Genomic DNA, 18,236 nt, shown 5'->3' with positions numbered 1-18,236 from the left:
GCAAAATATAAATTATTTTCAAGTGTACATGGAACAGTCTCAAAGTAGACCACATGGTAGGACACAAAACAAGCCTCAACAAATTCAAGAAAATTAAAATTATATCAAGCATCTTCTCAGATCACAATCACTTGAAATTGGAAATCAACCTCAAGGTAACAACTCAAAAACATTCAAAATCATGGAGAATGAATAACATGCCATTAAATAATGAATGCGTTAACAATGATATTAAGGAAGAAATCACAAAGTTTCTAGAAAAAATGATATTGAACACACAACAACCCAAAACCTATGAAATATAGTGAAAGCAGTCCTAAGAGGAAAGTTTATAGCAATACAGGCCTCCCTAAAAAGAATCAAACAGTGCTCGCTATGGCAGCACATATACTAAAATTGGAATGATACAGAGAAGATTAGTATGGCCCCTGCGCAAGGATGACACGCAAATTCGTGAAGCGTTCCATATTTTTGAGGTAGATGGAATAGACATAGCCCAAATATCAGACATGGAATTCAAAACTATGGTGGTAAAGAAGCTCAATATGCTCGAAAACCTCAAAAACAACTATGACAACCTCCAAGGAAGTTACCAACAGCTCCAAGAAAATTATAGGGAACTTGCAGAGAACTACACCAGCGTAAAAAAAGACATAGAAACTATCAACAAGAACCAGGAAGAAATGAAGAATGCAATCTCCGAACTGAAAAACACAGTAGAATCAGTCAAAAGCAGACTAAACAAAGCAGAGGATCAGATTAGTGAGTTATAGGATAATGTAGGTAATAATTCTCAAATGATACAGCAAAATGAAAAAAGATTGAAAAAATATGAACAAGATGTAAGGGAATTACAGGATAGCATTAAAAAAAATAATTTAAGGATCATAGGAATAAGAGAGGGAGAAGAAAAGGAGCATGGAATTGAAAAACTGATAGGAGAAATAGTGACAGAAAATTTTCCAAACCTGATGAGAGAAAAATTTATGCAAGTCCAAGAAGCACTGAGAGTTCCAATAAAGAGAAACCCCCAAAAACCCACTCCAAAGCACATCATAGTTAAAATGGCAACATTCCAAGACAAAGAGAGAATCCTCAAAGCAGCAAGAGAAAAACAGCAAATAACTTGCAAGGGAGCTCCAATAAGGCTATCGACCGATTTCTCAACAGAAACATTACAAGCCAGAAGGGAATGGTCAAAAATATTTCAAGCAATGAAAAACAAAGGCCTACAACCAAGAATACTCTACCCAGCAAGGCTCTCATTCAAAATAGAAGGTGAAATAAGAAGTTTCTCAGACAAAGAAAGACCAAAAGAATACATCTCCACAAAACCAGCATTGCAACAGATGTTAAAGGGAATATTCTAAGAAAAGGGAAGAGAAAAAACAAAAAAAGAGTAGAGGAACAGAGATACAAAAGGGAAATGAATAAATACATGTCAATAATAACCTTAAATGTAAATGGATTAAATGCTCCCATTAAAAGACATAGGGTAACGGAATGGATAAGAAAACAGGACCCACATATTTGCTGTCTACAAGAAACACACCTCAAAACAAAAGATTTACATATACTGAAAGTAAAGGGATATAAAAAAATATTCCAAGCAAATGGACCTGAAAAAAAAGCTGGGGTAGCAGTCCTCATATCAGACAAAACGGATTTCAAAGCAAGGACAATAAAAAGAGACAAAGAAGGACATTTCATAATACTTAAAGGAACAATCCATCAAGAAGATATGACTTTGATAAACATATTTGCACCCAACATAGGAGCACCCAAATACATAAAGCAAATACTAGAAGACCACAAAAAGGATATCAACAACAACGCACTCATAGTAGGGGACTTCAACACACCATTATCAACAATAGACAGATCATCGAAGCAAAGAAACACCAAGGATATACAGGCATTGAACAACACACTAACCACATGGACTTAACTGATATATATAGAACTTTTCACCCCAAAGAAGCAAAATATACATTCTTTTCAAAGGCACATGGGACATTTTCAAAGATAGACCACATAATAGGACACAAAACAAGCCTCAACAAATTCAAGAAAATTGAAATCATATCAAGCATCTTTTCAGACCACAATGCCTTGAAACTGAAAATCAAACTCAGAGAAAAAAATCAAAGACACGCAAAATCATGGAGAATGAATAACACGCTCTTAAATAACGAATGGGTTAACAATTACATCAAAGAGGAAATCAAGAAATTTCTAGAAACTAATGACATTATACACACAACAGCCCAAAACCTATGGAACACAGCAAAAGCAGTCCTAAGAGGGAAGTTCATAGCAATACAGGCATATCTGAAAAGGCTAGAAGAATCTCAAATAAAAAAAGCTAACCATAAAGCTACAAGAACTAGAACAGCAATAACAAAAAAAGCCTAGGGCAAAAAGAAGAAAGGAAATCATCAAGATCAAAGCAGAATTAAACGACATAGAAACTAAATGAACAATCCAAAAAATCAACAAAACTAGGAGCTGGTTCTTTGAAAAAATAAACAAAATTGACAAGCCTCTAGCCAGGCTCATTAAGAAAAAAATAGAGAAGACCCAAATAAACAAAATCAGAAATGAAAGAGGAGAAATCACGACTGATACCTCAGAAATACAAACAATTATAAGAAATTACTACAAACAACTATATGGCAAGAAATTTGACAACCTAGTAGAAATGGACAGATTTCTAGAAACATATAACCTTCCAAAACTGAATCAAGAAGAAGTAGAAAGTCTCAACAGACCAATAACAAAGAAGGAAATTGAAACAGTAATCAAAAATCTCCCAGCACACAAAAGCCCTCTACTGGATGGCTTCACAGGCGAATTTTACAAAACATTTAGGGAAGAACTAACTCCTACCCTCCTCAAACTATTCCAAAAAATCCAAGAAGAGGGAAAAATCCCAAACTCTTTCTATGAAGCCAGTATTACCCTCATCCCAAAACCAGGTCAAGACACAGCAAAGAAAGAAAACTACAGGTCAATATCACTGATGAACATAGATGATAAAATCCTCAATAAAATTTTGGCAAATAGGATCCAACAATACATCAAAAAAATCATACACCATGATCAAGTGGGATTCATCCCAGGGATGCAAGGATGGTTTAATATTCGCAAATCAAAAAATATAATACATCACCTAAACAAAATGAAAGACAAAAATCACATGATCATATCTATAGATGCAGAAAAAGCATTTGATAAAGTACAACACCCATTTATGTTGAAAACACTCAGCAAAATGGGAATAGAGGGAGCATACCTTAACATCATTAAGGCTATATATGAGAAGCCTGAAGCCAACATCATATTCAATGGACAAAAACTGAAAGCATTCCCCCTGAAATCAGGAACTAGACAAGGCTGTCCAGTCTCCCCACTTCTATTCAACATAGTCTTGGAAGTCCTAGTCAATCAGACAAGACAAAGAAATAAAAGGCATCCAAATTGGGAAAGAAGTAAAGCTATCACTATTTGCAGACGACATGATAGTATACCTAGAAAACCCTATAAACTCCACTAAAAGACTACTTGATATAATAAGTGAATTTGGCAAAATAGCAGGGTACAAAATAAATATACAGAAATCTTAGGCATTTCTGTACATCAACAATAAAATATCAGAGACTGAAGCAAAAAGGAAAATACCATTTACTATAGCAACAAGAAAAATAAAGTACCTAGGAATAAACTTAACCAAAGAGATAAAAGACCTGTACACTGAAAATTATGCAACATTGAAGAAAGAAATTAAGGAAGATACAAATAAATGGAGGCAAATACCATGTTCTTGGATGGGAAGAATCAACATCATCAAAATGGCCATACTACCCAAAGCAATTTACAAATTCAATGCAATCCCTATTAAAATACCAATGACATATTTCACTGACCTAGAACAAATACTCCATCCATTCATATGGAACCAAAAAAGACCCCGAAGAGCAAAAGCAATCTTGAAACAGAAGAACACAGCAGGAGGAATCACGATACCAGACATCAAACAATACTACAAAGCCACTGTGATCAAAACAGTCTGGTACTGGCATAAGAACAGACATATAGATCAGTGGAACAGAATAGAAAGCCCAGAAATAAACCCAGGCCTCTATGGTCAACTAATGTTTGATAAAGGAGGAAGGAACATAAAATGGAGTGAGAACAGCCTCTTTAACAAATGGTGCTGGGAGAACGGGACAGGGACGTGCAAAAAAAGAAAACTAGACCACCAACTTACACCACACACGAGAATAAACTCAAGATAGATTAAAGACTTAAATGTAAGCCGTGATACCATAAAAGTCCTAGAGGAAAACATAGGCAGGAACATTTCAGATATCACATGTAACAATATCTTCACGGATACATCTCCTAAGGCAAGAGAAATAAAGGAAAAAATCAACAAATGGGACTACATCAAACTAAAAACTTTCTGCTTATCAAAAGAAAAGATCAGCAAGATAAAAAGGAAACCAACCATATGGGAAAACATATTTGCCAATGATATCACAGACAGAGGATTGATCGCCAAAATATATAAAATGCTGATACGACTCAACATCAAGAAAACAAACAACCCAATTAAAAAATGGTCAAAGGACCTGAACGAACACTTCTCCGAAGAGGAGATACAGAAGGTCCATAGGCACATGAAAAAATGCTCAACATCATTGGTTATCAGAGAGATGGAAGTAAAAACCACAATGAGATACCACCTTACACCAGTCAGAATGGCCATCATCAACAAATCAACAAACAACAAATGCTGGCGAGGATGTGGAGAAACGGGAACCCTACTGCACTGTTGGTGGGAATGCAGACTGGTGCAGCCACTATGGAAAACAGTATGGAATTACCTCAAAAAACTAAAAATGGAACTACCTTTTGAACCAGTGATTCCACTGCTAGGATTATACCCAAAAAATCCTAAAACCCTAATTCTAAAAAACTTATGCACCCCTATGTTCATAGCAGCCCTGTTTACAATAGCTAAATGATGGAAACAGCCTAAGTGCCCATCTGTAGATGAGTGGATCAAAAAACTGTGGTACATCTACACAGTGGAATACTATGTAGCAGAAAGAAAGAAGGAACTCCTGCCATTTGAGACAAGATGGATGGAACTAGAGAGAATTATGCGTAGAGAAATAAGCCAGGCAAAGAAAGCAAAATACCATATGATATCACCCAATACAGGAAACTGAAGAGCAGCACAAACAAACAAACTAAATAGGCAAAGACTAGAATAATAGTCAGTAGGGGGTGGGGGAGAAGGGGGATAAGTAACGGAAGGGTCTAGTCAAGGAACGTATATGAAGGACTCATGGACATGGACAACAGGGAGGGATATAATTGTGGGAGAAGGGATGGGCTGGGAGGGGGGAGCAGTGGGGGGAAAATGGAACAAGTGTAATTGAAGAACCAAAAAATAAAATTAAAAAAAAAAAAAGAATCTAAGAATCTCAAATAAAAAATCTAACCCTAGAGCTATAAGAACTAAAGGAACAACAACAAATAAAGCCCAGAATGAGTAGAAGAAAGAAAATCCTCAAGATCAGAGCAGAATTAAGTGACAGAGAGACTAAACAAGCAATTCAAAAGATGAACAAAAGTAGGAGCTGGTTCTTTGAAAAAATAAACAAAATTGATAAGCCTTTAACCAGGCTCATCAAGAAAAAAAGAGATAGGACCCAAATAAATAATATCAGAAATAAAAGAGGAGAAATCACAACCAATATCACAGAAGTAGAAGGGATTGTAAAAAGTTATTATGAACAACTGTGTAACAAGAAATTTGACAACCTAGATAAAATGGACAAATTTCTGGAAACACAAATTCTTCCAAAAATGAATCAAGAATTAGCGGAAAGCCTGTACAAACCAATAACAACTAGTGAAGTTGAAGCAGTAAACAAAAATCTCCCGGCAACACAAAAGCCCTGCACTGGATGGCTTCACAGGTGAATTTTACAAAACATTTAGAGAAGAACTAACTCCTATTCTTCTCAAACTATTCCAAAAAATCCAAGAAGAGGGAAAACTCCCAAACTCTTTCTATGAAGCCAGTATTACTCTAATTCCAAAATCAGGTCAAGACACAACAAAGAAAGAAAACTACAAGCCAATATCTCTGATGAACATAGATGCTAAAATCCTCAACAAAATATTGGCAAACTGGATCCAGCAACACATTAGAAAGATCATGCACCACAATCAAGTGGGATTCATCCCAGGGATGCAAGAATGGTTTAATACCCACAAATCAATAAATGTAAAACACCACATAAACAAAATGAAAGACAAAAACCACATGATCATATCAATAGATGCAGAAAAAGCATTTATGAAGTACAACACCTATTTATGATGAAAACACTCAGCAAAATGGGAATAGAGGGAGCATACCTCAACATAAGAAAGGCCATATATGAGAAACCTGAAGCCAACACTATACTCAATGGGCAAAAACTGAAAACATTCCCCTTAAGATCAGGAACAAGACAAAGATAGCCACTCTCTCCACTCCTATTCAATATAGTCTTGGAAGTTCTAGCCACAGGAACCAGACAAGAAAGAGAAATAAAAGGCATCCAAATTGGAAAAGAGGAAGTAAAACAGTCATGAATTGCAGATGACATGATAGTGTACATAGAAAACCCTATAGAGTCCTCGAAAAAAACTACTCAACCTAATAAATGAATTCAGCACAATAGCAGGGTACAAAATCAATATGCAGAAATCAAAGACAATTGTATACACCAATAATAAAATATAAGAGGTAGAATCTAGGGAAAAAATCCCATTTACTATAGCAACAAGAAAAATAAAGCACCTAGGAATGATCTTAACCAAGGAGGTAAAAGACCTGTACTTGAAAAACTACATAACAGTGAAGAAAGAAATTAAAGAAGATACAAATAAATGGAAGCATATACCATGTTCATGGTGGAAAGAATCAACATTATTAAAATGTCCATACTACCCAAAGGAATTTATAGATTCAACCCATTCCCTATTAAAATACCAGTGACATATTTCACAGACCTAGAACAAATACTTCAAAAATTTATTTGAAACCAAAAAGACCTGAAATGCCACAGCAATCTAGAGACAGAAGTACACAGTAGGAGGAAATACAATACCTACATCAAAGTATACTACAAAGCCACTGTAATCAAAACAGCCTGGTACTGGCATAAGAACAGACATATAGATCAGTGGAACAGAATAGAGAGCCCAGATATAAACTTCAGTCTATATGGTCAACTAATATTCCACAAAGGGGAAAGGAACATAAAATGAAGTAAAAAGAGTCTCTTCAACAAATGGTGCTAAGAGAATTGGAAAGAAACATGCAAACAAATGACACTAGACCACCAACTTACACCACACACCCAAATAAATTCAAGATGGATCAAAGACTTAAATGTAAGTTGTGACACCATAAAAGTCCTAGAGGAAAACATAGACAGGAAATTTTCAGATATCCTATGTAGCAATATTTTCACTGATACATCTCCTAAAGCAAGGGAAATAAAGGAAAGAGTAAACAAATGGGACTATATCAAATTAAGGAGTTTCTGCTCAGCAAAAGAAAACATCAGCAAGATGAAAATGGAACCAACTATATGGGAAAACATATTCGCTAATGATACCTCAGACAAGGGATTGATATCCAAAATATATAAAGAACTTATACAACTCAATACCAAGACAGACAACCCAATTAAAAAGTGGGCAAAGACCTGAACAAACACTTCTCCAAAGAGGAAATACAGAGGGTCCATAGGCATATGAAAGAATGCTCAACATCACTAGCCATCAGAGAGATGTAAATAAAAACCACAATGAGATACCATCTCACACCAGTCAGAATGGCCATCATCAACAAATCAACAAACAACATGTGCTGGCTACGATGCAGAGAAAGGGGAACCCTAGAGCACTGTTTGTGGGAATGCAACTGGTGCAGCCGCTATGGAAAACAGTATGGAATTTCCTCAAAAAATTAAAATGGGACTACCTTTTGAACCAGCAATCCTGAAACCCCAATTCAAAAGAACCTATGCACCCCTCTGTTCATAGGAGCGCTATTTACAATAACCAAGTGCTGGAAACAACCTAAGTGCCCATCTGTAGATGAGTGGAACCAAAAACTGTGGTACATTTACACAATGGAATACTATGTAGCAGGAAGAAAAAAGGAACTTCTACCATTTGTGACAACATGGATGGAACTAGAGAGAATTACACTTAGCGAAATAAGCCAGGCATTGAAAGAAAAATACCATATGCTATCACCTATTACAGGAAACTAATGAACAACACAAACAAACGAGCAAAATTGAACCAGAGGCATGTAAACAAGGAGTAGACTAACAGTGACAAGGGGGGAGGGGGGAGGGAGAGAAGGAGGGGAAGGAGAAGAAGAGTTTAGTTAAAAAAAAAAAAAGGAAAAAAAAAGATAATCAACTCCTAAAGTTATAGAATAATTATCTATACCTTCTATTTTTTAACTCCATTTTGCCAATATAATTTAGGATGGCATTTGATATCTGGCCATAAGAATATTATCCTCCGTTTCACACCATATATTTTATAACAAATGTAATTGCTTCATTGCATAATACCTAAAGTAAGTTAAGAAATAAGATCTAAACAGAAAGCAGTTTAATTGTAATATCCTATTAATGAATATCTAATATTCTATAAGCTAAGAGAGAGAGAGAGAGAGAGAAATGGAGAAAGGGAATTAAAAATCAATTTCTTGAGCTCACCGTTCATCAGTCTTTATTTTGGTCTTACCAAATAAATCTCTGCCTACCTCCCACAAAGAAAGTAAGACAGTATCACAAATTATTTGACTCATATGTAATATGAAACATCATTTGTTCCTCTAGGAACAACCATTTTAATAACCAGAAGACAAAGTCAGCATATGGAAAGCAGACCCATGACTAACTTTTGTTGGAAAATATCTTTTCTACACTAATGAGAAAGAACATTTCCTAAAGTTATGTACATACTAACCACTCCATTTTGGAGTGACTCTACTGCATATATTAAGCCTGATTGATGTTAATTCATTTTCTACTTAATAAATCTCCAAATCATTGCTATTTAAGACTTTACCATGCCAGGAGTAGAGAATGTTTGCAGCTCTCAAATAATTACCAGGAGAAAAATATATTCACACATGTAGATACATGCTTACTCATATTGTAATTGGAAGACAATTTTAGTGTATTAGCTTTACAAATAAAAGATATCCCAAATAATTGATGGTTCAGTAAGAAAAGAAAACTCCATTAACCTTTAAGAGGGAGGTCAAACTGCACATATATTCAACTTGGAAAAAAAATTATTCCAATTACTGACCACCCCAAACTAAGGTGATGGATTTATTTGTGAGCTCTGTAATTTCAATTTAGGTTTGATTGGCATGGCAATATGGGGAGCTTCCCTGGGGTGCATGTATTAAGCTCTCTTGCATTGAAACAGAGTAACCATTAATAAGGATGCTAAATATTATTAACTTTAAATCCAGATGTTTATATTTAATTTTTTTAAATAAGAAACCAAAAAGAGCTCATTTGCCAAATATTTACCTTGTGCCTACCATGTGACAGATACTCTGTTGGACAGGCAGTGATGAGGCTCAGACTCTATAGCTCAGAAGAAGTATGTAGAAAACCCAAAGACAGTGAGAGAGACAAAAAATAATGTAGAAGAAATTTTGTACTCAAACATCTAGTGTTTTAACAAAGAGTAAACACAACCTAATTACTGTCCAGATAAACCTAAAGATCACATCAAAGTCCCGTTTACCTTCTACCAATAATCGTGTTTGACTCTCAATACGAATTTCAAAGCATGCTAAAAGGCAAATAACACAGTATGAAGAGACAAGACAAATGACTGTTAGGAGGTAAACTGAAGTACATTATTTTTTAAAAGAGTTTATTGAGTAATAATCAATTCTAATCAAGTAGTACCAAACTGAAAGTCACTAGGGGCATTCTACCAACAGGAGCTGGGAGATAGGTTTTTATAGAGACAACTCAGATATAAAGCAAGAAATATTGGATTGATTATAACTTAATTAGCTGCTTAATTTGAGACAGTCTAGTTGGCTGTTTGTGATTGGTTTTTCTTAAGTTTCATTTACTTGGATTCAAGTACAGTAACTTTTGGCTTAAGTTTTGGTTTGCTTATAGTTACCAAAGCATGCAAGCTAATGGCCTCATCTAATGGCCTCTTTGGTTAGTTACTTTAAAACATAATTAATGATGAGAAACTTCTAGAACTAATAAGTGATTAAAGCAAGGTTGCAGGATATGAGGTTAATACACAAAGACAAATGTTTTATACGTAATGAACAATTCAAAATGAAATAAAAACACAACACCATAAAAATAAGCACAAACAAAATGAAATACATATATATTTAACAAAATATGTACATTATCTACATATGGAAAACTATAACACTGATGAAAAATAATCAAAAAAGAACTAACTAAATGAAGAATAGTTCTGTGTTCATGATTAGAAAGACTCAATATTGGCCAGATATCATTTCTTTCCAAATTAGTCTATATATTCAGTACAACCTTAATCAAAATTTAAGCAAGTTATTTTGTGAATATCAACAAACTGATTCTAAGGTTTATATGAAGAAGAAAAAGACAGAAAATAGGCAACACAATAGAGTAAAGAAAGAATGAAGTTAGAGGATTTCATGAATCAATATACAGTTACAATTTTCCATTCAATAAAGTGTCCCAATATTTGATTTAGTATTCCATATAATAGAGTGGTATTGGTGAAATAATAGACAAATAGATCAATGGAACAGAATGGAGAGCCCAGAAATAGGCCTACACAAACAAATAAAATCTTTGATAATGAAACAAAAGCAACTCAATAGGAAAAATAGGCTTTTCAACAAATGATGCTGGAACACTAATACACATACATACAAAAAAATTAATCTAAACACAGATCTTACACCCTCACAAAAATTTACTCAAATGGATCATGAACCAAAATGTAAAATACAAAACTATAAAATTTCTAGAAAATAACAAAGGAGAAAATCTAGGTAACCTTGAGTTTGGTGATAACTTTTTAGATAGAACACTAATGCATGAATCATGAAAGAAAAATGTTGTATGTTGCATTTTATTAAATTTTAAAACTTCTCTGAAAGACATTGGTAAAAGACTGAAAAGACAAACCACGGGTTAAAAGAAAATATTCACAAAACACATATTTGATAAACAATTTTATCCAGAATCTTCAAAGGATTCTTAAAACTCAACAATGGGAAAACAAATAACCCAGCTTAATTATGTGCAAAAGATCTGAACAGACACCTCGCCAAAGAAGACAGATGGCAAATAAACATATGAAAAGATGAGCATCATCATGTTATGTTGCTAGGGAATTGCAAGTAAAAACAACAGATAGCACTGTATCTCTTAAAATGAATAAATACAAAACACTAACAACACCAAATGCTGGTGATGATATGGAGCAACGGGAATTCTCATTCATTGCTGGTGGAAACCTTAACAGATACTTGAAAGACACTTTTGGCAGTTTTTTACAAAGTTAAACATAGTCTTACCATATGATCCAGCAGTCATGCTCTTTGATATTTATCTATTCAAGTAAGTTTAAAATCTAGGTCCATGCAAAAACCTGCAGAGGAATACTTATAAAGCTTTATTCATAATTCCCCCAGTGGGTACCTTGAGACAATGGAATATTATTCAGCAATAAAAAGAAATGGGTTATTAAGCCACAAACGGACATGGAGGAAACTTAAAAGCATATTGCCAAGTGAAAGAAACCAATATAAAAGAGCTGCATACCATATAATTCCAAATGTATGATAATCTGAAAAAGGCAAAACAATGGGAACAAGAGACAGATCAGTGGTTTCCAGGGTATTCGGAGAGAGAAGGGAGGGATAAATAGGTTGGCATAGGACATCTTCCGGGCAGTGTAACTAATCTGTATGATACTGTAATTGTAGATACATGACATTATGCATTTGCCAAATACATACACCTATATAGCATAAAAATGTTAACCCTAATGTAATTATAGACTTCAGTTAATAATAATGTATCATTATTGGTTCAATTGTGAAAAGTATACCACAATAATGTTAAGATGTTACTACTAGGGGAATCTATACCCACGAGGAGAAGAGACAAAAGCGTACATGGAGACGTTCAGTACTTTTCCTTTAATTTTTTGTAAACCTAAAACTACTCCAAAAACTAAAGTTATAAATGAAAGACTACAAGGCTATAAGAACGTTAAAGCCAATGTCATGCCAGATATTGTAGACTACTTTAAGGAATTTTGTTTTATTCCTAAATGCAATAGACTAATGAAGGTTAACAGCGGCAAGGAGAAAAACATGATCAGATTTGTCTTTCAAAGAAGTAAAACTGTGTGCAGAAAAGCCTAGCAGGGGTGGACAGTGGAAGTGAGAAATCATGTATGAATGTTATAATATTCCAGGTGTGAGATAAGAGTTCATGAATGGAGGAGATAGAAAAAAGAATGTAATATCAAGAGGACTCAGTGATGCATCATATAAGGAAGTGTGCGATAAGGGTAAGCAGTGTACAAACTTTGACTCCCTGGGACGCCTAATGAGATAGGAATGACTAGATGTATTAGTGCCTTAGGGTTCCTGTAGCGATGACCAAAAATGGGTGGCTTAAACCAACAGAAACTTTTTTTTCCATAGTCTGGAGGCCGGAATTCCAAAATTAAAGTATCGGTAAGGCCAAGCTCCCTCCAAAGTCTCTGGGGAAAAGGTTTTCCTTGCCTTTTTGCTTCTGGTATCTCTTTGATCCTTGGCTTGTGGTAGCATAACTTCAATTTCAACCTCCATCTTCACACAGTCTTCCCCTCTGTGTCTTCTCCTTTTCGGTCTTGTATGAAATCACTTGTCAATGATTATAGGTCCCATTTAGATAATCCTAGATGATCTAATCTTTTGATCCTTAAAGTAACTATATCTGCAAAGATACTTGTTTTAAATAAGTTCAGATTCACAGGTTCTAGAGATTAGGATATGGGCATATCTTTTTGAGCCACAAAATATAGCTGCCTTTTAAAACCTACTACACTAGAAAAATTCCAAAATTTGGTCAAAGATCTTGGGTGTGATTTTGGACATGTTAAATTCCTTGTGCCTTTGTGAAGACCAAGAGAAGATAAGTAGTCAGCTGATTATGTGCTTTCCTTCCCTGCTGTTTATTTTCCAGTGATTTTAAGTACTTACTTCATGTATTTTGTCCATATTTTATAATTATTGTTTATGAAATATTATTTATGGCCAAACTGGAAATATCCAAAGTAAATAAAATGTTTCCATATGTTAGGAGATGATATTTGAAATTTTCACCAAAATTTAGGAAATATTGGCCATGAGAATTGGAGTTTCTCTGCTTGGTACAAAGTTTGACTGACGTAGGAACTATAAAGGAAATGACCAGATAAACATTTCCTCCTTTCCCTCAGCCAATGGACTGCTTGTAGGTATGGCCTCTTTTTATCACTTCCCCTAAGACATAACCTGAAGCTGTGCCTGTGTAATTGAACAGTAAACTCCGTTACTACTTTTACATGGTTTGTTATAATGCAGTGTCCAGAAAATAGTGCATTACTTGGTATTGCCTCTCATCCTGCCTTGCTTGCTTTCTTTTTTATCACATTCTTACTGCTATGGGTTGGCACCTTCCAAATAAAGCAATAGAAATAGAAAAATTCTCCTAATTTTGTTAATATTTGTAATTTGTGATGAAATGTCAGGTGGAGATCTAGTAAAAATTAAAATATCTAATACATTGTAAGAAATTACCATGTACCAGCAAATTTCTGTGTTTTATATGGTCTATATAGAGAGAAAGTTGAGTCCTGGAGAAGCTAAAAACATTTCCTACATCACAAAGCTAGTAAGTGTACCAAGGTTAAGATTGGAAATCAACTATGAAATTCTGAGCTCTTAATCACTGTGTCGTTTCTTATTATAATTAAGACTGTAATACTTTCTCAGTCTAACTGAGGCTATATTTCTTTTTTGTAATTTTATTTTATTGAAAAAAATGAATACTTGAATATTATGGAACATTATCATTATGGTCTGAATAAGCCTCAGCTGAATTACATTACTAAAAAAAATCTGTTACTAAAGTTTGTGCCATCTCTGGGAATCAAGGACTCAAACGAAATTAGATTTGATTAAGAAACAACAAATATTTGGAGTGTTTTTGCTTTCCAAGTGTTCTATAGTGGGTTATCAGTTATACTTGATTCCATGTGGCCTATTTTGCTGGCTGGCTTCCCTCTGCTCTTTTTTGAAGCTTGAATCTCAAGATCTGTGCCCAGAATATCTTCATAATTTGTACACTTGGCTCTTCTCTTCAGCCAAATAGAAACCATCACACCTCATGAAAGCAGTCAGATATGTATCCTCAGAGAGAACTAAACAAATTGGCTATAGCAACAGAAAGAAGTTCAGTTGTTTATTCCATGAGATTTAATTTAAAACTCGGAGAAACAAGATGGCGGAGGAGTAAGTGGAAGCTACACTAACTTCGTCCCAAAGCTAGTCCGGATTTACAATGTAATCTTGGAGAAATCATCTGGAATAACCAACCGAACACCAGCTGGAGAGAAGTCTTATAACCATGGAGAGACAGAAAAGGCCGCTACATCACAACGTGACCGGTAGGGAGTGCGGAGACGCGGAAGGGGCTGGTGGTGTCACACAGGTAGCAGCTGAAGGGACTGAGAACTAGCTCAGCAGCTGGGGATTCCCCCTGAGAAGGGCAGGGTCTAAACCCCCAGCTGAGCTTCCCAGCCTACAGCAACAGAGTGGAAAGTAAAATAGTATCCAGCTGAGAAAAGTGAAAAGCCACAGGGTTTCTTGCTAGCCGGAGAGAAACAGCTGGAGAAAAAGAGCTCTTAAGCAGATCACATATGAAAATATTCTGCCCCCACTTACCCTGGGCACAAGCAGAGGGAAGACAGAGAGGACAGGAAATGCTTGGGGAGAGTTTGGTGTGGTGGCTTTGAAGGGAGAGCTGGGGAAGCGGCCGGCCGAGTCCCAGTGCTGCAGGCAGACCATTCCCGGACAAGTGGCATCAGCCTGAGGGGAAGCAAAAGCTCAGCCTGCAGGAATTAAGCTGCCACACCCACGGTCCTTAAGCCTGACGGCTAATCACAGATTGAATAGATTAATAACTAAAGGAGTCAGACAAAGGCAGTAGATCCCTGGAAGTCTACAACAGGCTTCCTAGGCCCAGACTGATACAGGATCTGACGCCACCAGGGGCAGATCCAGGAAGTGCAGAACATTCTAAGAAGCACCAACAAAAAATAGGAGTCACAAAAATGGGGAGACAGAGAAACAACCCCCCATCGAAAGGAAAGGTAGAGTCCCCAGAAAGAGTGCTAAATGAAATAGAGGGGAGCCAACTATCAGATATGGAATTGAAAGCATGGATTATGGAGAAGCTCAATGAGCTCAGCGGAAACTACAAAGAACTCCAGAAAAACTACAGTGAACTCCAGAAGAACTATAAGGAACTTACTGAGAATTATACCAGCATCAAAAAGGACATGGAAGCTATCAATAAGAGCCAGGAGGAAATGAAGAATACGATCTCTGAATTGAAGAACACAGTAGAAGGAATTAAAAACAGGCTAGAGGAAGCAGAAGATCGGATCAGCGAGCTGGAGGACAATGTAGACAAAAACTCACAGACAGTGCAACGAAATGAAAAAAGACTGAACAAGACTGAAGAGGCTCTAAGACAGCTGCAGGACAACACGAAAACGTAATAATATCCATATCATAGGAATTCCAGAAGGAGAAGAAGAAGAGCAAGGAATAGAAAACCTCTTTGAAAAACTAATGACAGAAAACTTCCCTAACATGAAGAGAGAAAGAATCATGCAAGTCCAGGAAGCACAGAGGGTCCCAATGAAGATGAACCTCAACAGGCCCACTTCAAGACACATCATAATTAAAATGCCAACATTCAAAGACAAAGAGAGAATCCTAAAAGCAGCAAGAGAGAAACAACTAATAACATACAAGGGAGCTCCAATAAGGCTATCATCAGATTTCTCAGCAGAAACACTACAAGCCAGAAGGGAATAGCAAAAAATATTCCAAGCAATGAAAAACAAAGGCCTACAACCAAGAATACTCTACCCAGCAAGGCTCTCATTCAAAATGGAAGGTGAAATAAGAAGTTTCCAAGACAAAAGAAGGCTAAAAGAATACATCTCCACCAAACCAGCATTACAAGAGATGCTAAAGGGTCTGCTTTAAGAAGATGAAGAAACTGAGAGAGACAGAGAGGAACATGAGTACAAAGGGGGGAAATGACAATGAATAAGTACTGAAAGAAAGAAGGAACTTCTACCATTTGCAACAACATGATTGGAACTAGAGAGAATTATGCTTAGCGAAATAAGCCAGGCAACAAAAGAAAATTACCTTATGCTATCACCTGTTACAGGAAACTAATGAACAACACAAACAAATGAGCAAAATTGAACCAGAAGTATGTAAACAAGGAATAAACTAACAGTAACAAAGGGGGAGATGGGAGGGAGAAAAGTGGTAAGAAGGGGAAGGGTCTAGTCAAAGAGCATGTATAAATGACCCATGGACATGGACAACTGGGTGGAGACTGAATGTGGAAGAAGGAGGGGGCAGGGTGCAGGGAAGCAAGAGGGGGAAAAAAGTGAGACAACTGTAATGGAAAAACAAACAAACAGAAAAATTTTTAGTGGGGGGAAAAATAAAAATATAAAGAATAGAAATGCAAGTTCAGTGAATATTAGAAGGACAATGATTTTCCTTCACACTGTATATATTTTCTCCCTATCTGATCCCTCCAAAATTTGGCATTCTAAAGAAGTAAATAACGACCTAAGTTTCTTTGCATAAAACTAATAAGACCAGTTGTTAATAACGATTTTTTTGACTAAGACTTTGACTGGAATGTCATGCCTAAAGGAGACATGCTTGGGCTTTGGTTGTTACCAAAAAGCCCCGAGGAACTGGGACTGACGTTCAAAGGTAATAAAAGTCCACGAGATAAAAGGCCTGGTACCTTGGATGGATGAGAGGTCCATAGCAATCTTTCCAGGGAAGGAACGAAGGTTGTTTTCCTGAAAGATGGCTAGAAGGGACCTTAAGGCACAATGGAAAACCAGGAGGACCTGGAAAAGACAGGTGTTTACAGGCAAGGCTGAATGCCAGGTATGTGGCTCAGCTTCTGTGCCCTGAAGGGCAGACTGAAGGTCACCCTAAATGTTCCTTGCATAAGTTCCAGCAAAGCAGAACTAAAGATCATAAGTGATCATTTGCTGCTCTTGTTGTGTTTATGCAAATGAACAGGATAAATTAAAAATGAACTTAATGCAGTCCCTTTAATGACAAGAAGGATAAACTTAGGGAAAAAAATCACGATTCAAGGAAGATCACAATGCCCAGTGGTAGACTATAAAGTAGTGCAGCTAACCATCTTTAAAGTTTCTTTTCATTTAAAATTTGTTTTCATTTGAAAGTTAAACCATGTCTGTGGCATTATCAAAGATGTTTAATTTACAGGCAAGAATAATGTCAAATGCCTTGCAACTGGATGTCTTTCCAATAAGACAGTCCTACAGATTTAGAGACTTGTATGTGGGTTATGTTACATAAATTAACATGTTTTCTGTTTTCAAAGGGCATAAGCCTACGATCTCATTACCTGAGTGATTGTCTGTACATATAGGCCTCACTTAATCCTGTCTGCATTGCTGCCTCCTGAGACTCAATGGTTTGGCTGAACTAAGTGGCTGGGTTGGTGAAGAACGGGGTGGTCTGTGGGCTTCACTTTAAAACTGGTTTCTCTTTTCTATCCTAATGACTTGGACAGGAAGAGCCCAGAGGCCTGAGAGGGGGGAAACCTAAAATATTTCCCTCAGTCCAAACTAAGTATAATGGGCAAAAGGGTTTTGGACAGGTGAGATGTACCTGGCATACCTTCCTCCAAAGAAGTCCTTCTTTTCCCTAATGTGGGACATTGAAAAATTAATCCCTGTCTTTTGTCATCTAGTGGTTATGGATTGAATGATGTCCTTTAACCCTGTTGCCCCCAGAATACAAC

At 36.1% G+C, this 18,236-nt stretch overlaps 1 non-coding gene across 1 annotated transcript; it reads left to right on the top strand.

Moving 5' to 3' along the window:
- Positions 1 to 366: 366 nt before the first annotated feature.
- LOC150004887 (U6 spliceosomal RNA) lies at positions 367 to 473 on the top strand. Its single transcript, XR_016512593.1, has one exon. It is a non-coding gene; the product is annotated as a U6 spliceosomal RNA (small nuclear RNA).
- The last annotated feature ends 17,763 nt before the right edge of the window (positions 474 to 18,236 follow it).

This window comes from Furipterus horrens, unplaced genomic scaffold, assembly GCF_987537825.1.
Source record: "Furipterus horrens unplaced genomic scaffold, mFurHor1.1.pri manual_scaffold_7, whole genome shotgun sequence".
NCBI lineage: Eukaryota > Metazoa > Chordata > Mammalia > Chiroptera > Furipteridae > Furipterus > Furipterus horrens.
This window is presented reverse-complemented; position numbering and strand designations above follow the sequence as displayed.